Source organism: Ochlerotatus camptorhynchus, unplaced genomic scaffold (assembly GCF_037179485.1).
Source record: "Ochlerotatus camptorhynchus isolate MF236.1 unplaced genomic scaffold, CSIRO-AGI_Acam_v1.1 ptg000257l, whole genome shotgun sequence".
In the NCBI taxonomy this organism is placed as follows: Eukaryota; Metazoa; Arthropoda; class Insecta; order Diptera; family Culicidae; genus Ochlerotatus; species Ochlerotatus camptorhynchus.
This window is the reverse complement of record NW_027040747.1, coordinates 2,315,811-2,321,810: the sequence shown is the minus strand read 5'-3', so window position 1 is coordinate 2,321,810 and position 6,000 is coordinate 2,315,811.

Below are 6,000 nucleotides of genomic sequence, written 5' to 3'. Positions count from 1 at the left end.
GTCAACTTGGCTTTCAGTGCGTCACAATCAGCGAATTTATGACTCGTGAGCATTCACTCAGAGTCAGCGCTCACGAATCGTAAAATCGCTGATTGTGACGCACTGAAAGCAATAATGACAGGTTTTATGTGTCAAACACCTAGTTTACAACCTTATCTTGTGACGTACAACTACTAACTCACTAGTTTACAGCATTTTTGAACTCGGTAAGGTGATGATCATTTCCAATGCAAAATCCTACGCTGAATTCAATGCCGTGGTCAGAAAAAATTAAAGTAGAGCCATTTTTGAGATACACAAAAATTTTGATTTTTTGAATTTTGGACAAAAGTACGATTACTAAAATGTCAATAACTTTGGAACTAGTGCACCAATTTTAAATCTTTTTTTTATGAAAATGAAGCTAAATAAGTTTGCTATCGTTCACTAGAATATTATGTTTTAATTAAAAATTTAATTTTGAAGTCATTTAAAAATTTACAGCATTTTTTTTTTTATTTTTCCTGCGAATTTTCCATAAAAATCTTGTTTTAATCAACATTTTTAATGGGATAAAAAGATTCAAAAATCATTCCATAATTTATTCTTAAAGTCCATTCAAAACTGAAGAAAATGAGCCTTTAATGGATGAAATCGGTTGGAAATTGTCGAAGTTATGCGCATTTTTGTAAAACACTTAAAAATTTTGCTGAAATACAACAGCTTTAGAGTTCCTTTTCTAGGTGTCGTTGTAAGCATCCAAATCGCATGTAAAGTTTTCATGGCAGATTATTTTCTCTACATATCAATTTGATTAAGGCATATCAGGATTTAAAACCGAGTTGATACAAAAGAAATTTATTTAGGTTTTATTAAAAATGATTGAGAATCGAATGACTTTGTCTTCGATGTTTTGAACTTGTTTCTCGAATCAGAAACCAACAATAGTCAACCATCATTGCTTCATCAAAAAAACCCTTGGTAACGACGTTCCATCATCTTCATTTGTTGGTGAAAACGTTCGCCGTGCTCATCACTCTCGTCACCAAGATTTTCCGGGAAAAAATCCATGTGAGAATGTAGGAAATGTATCTTCAAAGACATATTCACACCTGTGTTCAGTGAAATAAAAGGATTTGAAATTAATTATATGTAACAAACACAATATTTTTGATTTATACCTATTTTCTCATAATTTTTTAGCAATTCGTCGACGGCTTCCTCATAATATGGGCTTCTGAAATTTCCTAAAAAGGTTGTGACAACAAGCTGGAACGATTTCCACGCTTCTTCCTCATCTGGTGTCTTTTTTTTTCCTTTGGTTTGTTTTTTCTGTCGATCTTGTTTTCCGTGCTGAGCACCAATGCTACCGACGTGCCAGGAAGGCAGCTCCCACACCTGGACCCTACCTATCGACCCATCAACTCATGAACCGGGGACCAACGGCTTTACTTCCCATCCGAAGGAAGGCGTGATCAGAGATGTTATGCCTCAGAACATCCCGGCGGCGCCGACTGGGATTGAACCCAGGCCTGCTGGGGTGAGAGGTAATCACGCTTACCACTACACCACCGGCGCCGATAATCATCTGGTGTCAAAACTGTATTGAATGCGGAATCATTGAGCAGTTTTTTGATCTGTGGGCCAACAAATACACCTTCCTTTATCTTTGCGTCAGATAAATTTGGAAATACTGATTTCAAGTACTGGAATGCCGGCCCTTCTTTTTGCAACGCTTTGACGAAATTTTTGAATAGCCCAAGTTTTATATGTAGTGGTGGAAGTATTATGCGTTCTTTTACCACAAGAGGATCATTTTTAACGTTATCTTTACCAATTGTGAAATTATCCCGTTTTGGCCAATCATTTCGGACGTAGTGTTCCTTACGAGCTCGACTGTCCCATTTTCACAAAAAACACATATATTTTGTGTATCCCTGTTGCAATCCAGTCAACATGGCAACCACTTTAAGATCGGAACAAATTTTCCAATTGCGTTGATTGTAATTTATCAAATTGAGCAATAGAGCCGTTGATTCATACGTTTCCTTCATATTAACGGCATGAGCTAATGGAATAGAAGGTTTCTCATTCCCTTGATGCAGTAAAACGGCTTTCAAGCTTAACTTACTGCTATCGATGAATAAACGCCATTCAGCTGGATCATATGGCTCACCAAACTCTTCAAACAAGCCGTTTACGTCATGGCAAAAACATGCCTTGTCCTTTGTAGAATAATATTTGTCAAATTTCTTGTGACGATTCCTGTGACAAGAAATGTTGACCTCCTTGCTCAGCATGTTGTGTTCTTTCAAGCGTGATGCCAGCAATTCGGATTTCTCCTTCGATAAGTCGAGATCTCGCACCAAATCATTAAATTCGGATTGTGTAAACAGTTTTGGGTTTCTTTCCAATTCCAAAAGTCTTCCTCGCATTCCTCCTTGAATTCCTCCTCACTTTTTGTAACGGTTGATTCAACAGAGGGCGCTCGTTTCCGCTTTGGATAAACAGGATACGGGACCGAACTTGAATGTGGAACAGGTTTTGTCATAGAAGCCACTTGTGGATACTCAACTGTTTTGTGACGTCCTTGTTGCTTAACTTTTGTCAAGCAGAAATAACAATCCGTTGCATGACAAAACGGTCGACGCCATATGGTGGGCATGTCAAAGGACAAATAGCGACTGACAGATAACAAATAAGTGAGTTAGTAAGTAAGACATTAACACTTATCAAAAATAGATGAAGTAAGATAATGTCGATCAGGAAAGAACAAAGCACTACCATGCTGTACATAAATTGTTTATATGAAAGTTATTCAAAAAATCAATTTACCTTGCGCCTGACATCCACCTAGCCAAGCACGTTTTGCACGAACTACATAATACTTTTGGAATCCACGGTTCAAAGTCAAAGTCTCCAGGATCAATTTTAAAATAAAGCCTGAATGCAGTTTGCAACGAAGCAGTGAAATTGACCGATTTTGTAAATATATAGTTGCCACACGCGTAACAAAACTTTTGAGGATCATTTTTACTCTTGAATTCACGTTTTGTCGTATACATCGTTAAGCAATGTTAAAGAAAGAAAGCTGTCAAATTGAGTTGGTTGCGTTAGGTTCTCGCCGAGCGGTCTCACAAACACTAGCGTAAATTATATTGTTGAAAATATCCCATTTAATTTTGCGTGACAGCTGGTAGTGTTAGTGAAATGCACCGTATGCGTACACGTCCGCAGAAAGGCTTACTGGAAGTGGTGCATGAACCTAGGAGCGGGACAACGGCCAATCTTGGAACATTCAATTTCCATGATTTTACAAAAAAATTCATAACTTCGACAACTTCCAACCGATTTCATCCATTAAAGGCTCATTTTCTTCAGTTTTTAATGGACTTTAAGAATAAATTATGGAATGATTTTTTGAATCTTTTTATCCCATTAAAAATGTTGATTAAAACAAGATTTTTATGGAAAATTCGCAGGAAAAATTAAAAAAAATGTTGTAAATTTTTAATTGACTTCAAACTTAAATTTTTAATTAAGACATAATATTCAAGTGAACGATAGCAAATTTATTTAGCTTCACTTTCATTAAAAAAAGATTTAAAATTGGTGCACTAGTTCCAAAGATATTGACATTTTAGTAATCGTACTTTTGTCCAAAATTCAAAAAATCAAAATTTTTGTATATCTCAAAAATGGCTCTACTTTATTTTTTTTCTGACCACGGCATTGAATTCAGCGTAGAATTTTGCATTAGAAACGTTAGTCAACCACTAAAGTTCACACTTTTTATGTTGTTTTGTAAACTAGTGCTATCATTATAATATCTAATGATTTCATAATTCCAAAAAACAATTTTTTATAGCAATGGAGTGGAAGCAAGCCTGGGTCCAACCAACATTATTTATTCTTTAGTATTATTAGAAACCAGAAACTAATCTCTAATCTCTAATCTAACACCTACACAGCAGTTCTTGAAAGCATCCTGGAAAATGATATACACACCTACATCATTTTTCTTGTCTATTTAATATATGTTCCACATCGAAGATGACCGGTGGTGTAGTGGTAAGCGTGATTACCTCTCACCCCAGAAGGCCTGGGTTCAATCCCAGTCGGTGCCACCGGGATGTTCTGAGGCATAACATCTCTGATCACGCCTTCCTTCGGATGGGAAGTAAAGCCGTTGGTCCCCGGTTCATGAGTTGATGGGTCGATAGGTAGGGTCCAGGTGTGGGAGCTGCCTTCCTGGCACGTCGGTAGCATTGGTGCTCAGCACGAAAAACAAGATCGACGGAAAAAACAAACCAAAGGAAAAAAAAAAACATCGAAGATGCGTCACACATATCAAAACGGCCAGGCCTACTGTGCAGCATTAAAGGGGCAAGATGATTCAGAAAACATCGGGCCTATTTAAATCTAAGATTTAAACACGATGCTTCAGAATCCAATAAATGAATGAAACGTGGACATCTCGTACCGTACGTTCCAATTTTGGTAATTATATGATTGGTTGGTCGTTGGAAGCATCAAACCTAGAAAGGTTAAGTGATGCTCCATTTTCTTCTGACGCATTGAGCACTAACTCTTGTCCTAGCCTTTTATGACTTATAGCTATAGCCCCATTGCTCGCTTTCTGAAAAGAGAAGAGAGAAAGGAAAAGGAGAAGGACAAAGGGAAAAGGATTATGTGAAATCTATGAACATAAACAATATTTTTGATTTGAATATACAATATAGACATGCATAACGACGCGGTGGTCACTGGTCACTACACGAGTCTTGTTACTATTATCAAGTCATAAAAAGTAACAAGGACTAAAATGTAATCCTTTGATTACTCGAAAATCTTGATTACCTAGTTTGAAGTTGTCACGACTCCTGTGTTACCTGAATTATAACGAATATACGACAAATGCTATGGAAAATTAGACGAGTCATACGTTGTATTCGGGGTACTCGTATACAACGTATATTCGTTATAAGTCAGGTAATACAGTAGTGTTCGGTGGTAGATCTTATACCAGTAACGCACCACAAAAAGATGATTTCCCAACGTTACTGGTTTGAAAAGATAAAAATTTGCAAAATGGAACGAACTGACCAAGTTTAGCCAATTGAATCTAAAGGCTGCCTGACATGTGGTGATGTAAAAGTCCAAATTGTAGACGAAGCTTGACAAATATCAACATGAACTAGTCCGGTTTATGGTAGTTGCGCGGAATGACTTCCTTCGATTTGAGAAAAACAAATGTTCGGATGTATGTAGTCGATTTTTGATGTGCATTGGCAAGCCTTTTCGTGACCAATAGTCAGGTTCAACGCTGCGACTCAACGAATGATGGAACTAATGATGGGACGCCTCGTGGAGGTTCTACTTGGCTTCGGAACAGCTTCTCAACGCACAAATAATAGGGACCTAGAATGAGGAACTAGAAATTGTCTCCTGGGCCTGGTTATGGCTAGATCAGCAACCGATTATAGATAAATAAATAATAAAAAAAAACTCCACGGCGAAAAACAAACATCAGGTTCGAACACACGCACAGCCTCTCCCAGTGCTGAACTTGATCTTCTAAAAAACATTTAAATCCTCTTTAGTTTAAACATATACAGATATACCTCGATACAACGCAACTGTCACTCATGTCTTCCATCGCCGATTTCTCGCAAACGGTCATACAAACAAGCAAAGTAATAATACCATCGGACAGATGAGATAATCTCCTATCTATCGGTAATATTATTGTGTATGACTCAATTGTTATAAGCGAGATATTGACGATGGAAGTCAAAAGTGACAGCTACGTTTCATAGAAGTATACCTGTAATATAAATCACATTACTAGTTTACAGTTTGATGTGTCTCCATGCAGCATGGAACAACTTTAGCGAGGTCTAATTACCCACCGAAGAACCTGGATCAAAGAAAGGTTGTTTGCAAAATTTGTTAGCTTCATAGTTTACTGGCATCGTAATTTTCACCTAGGGTTGGTATAGTGATTTTATATGTTGCACA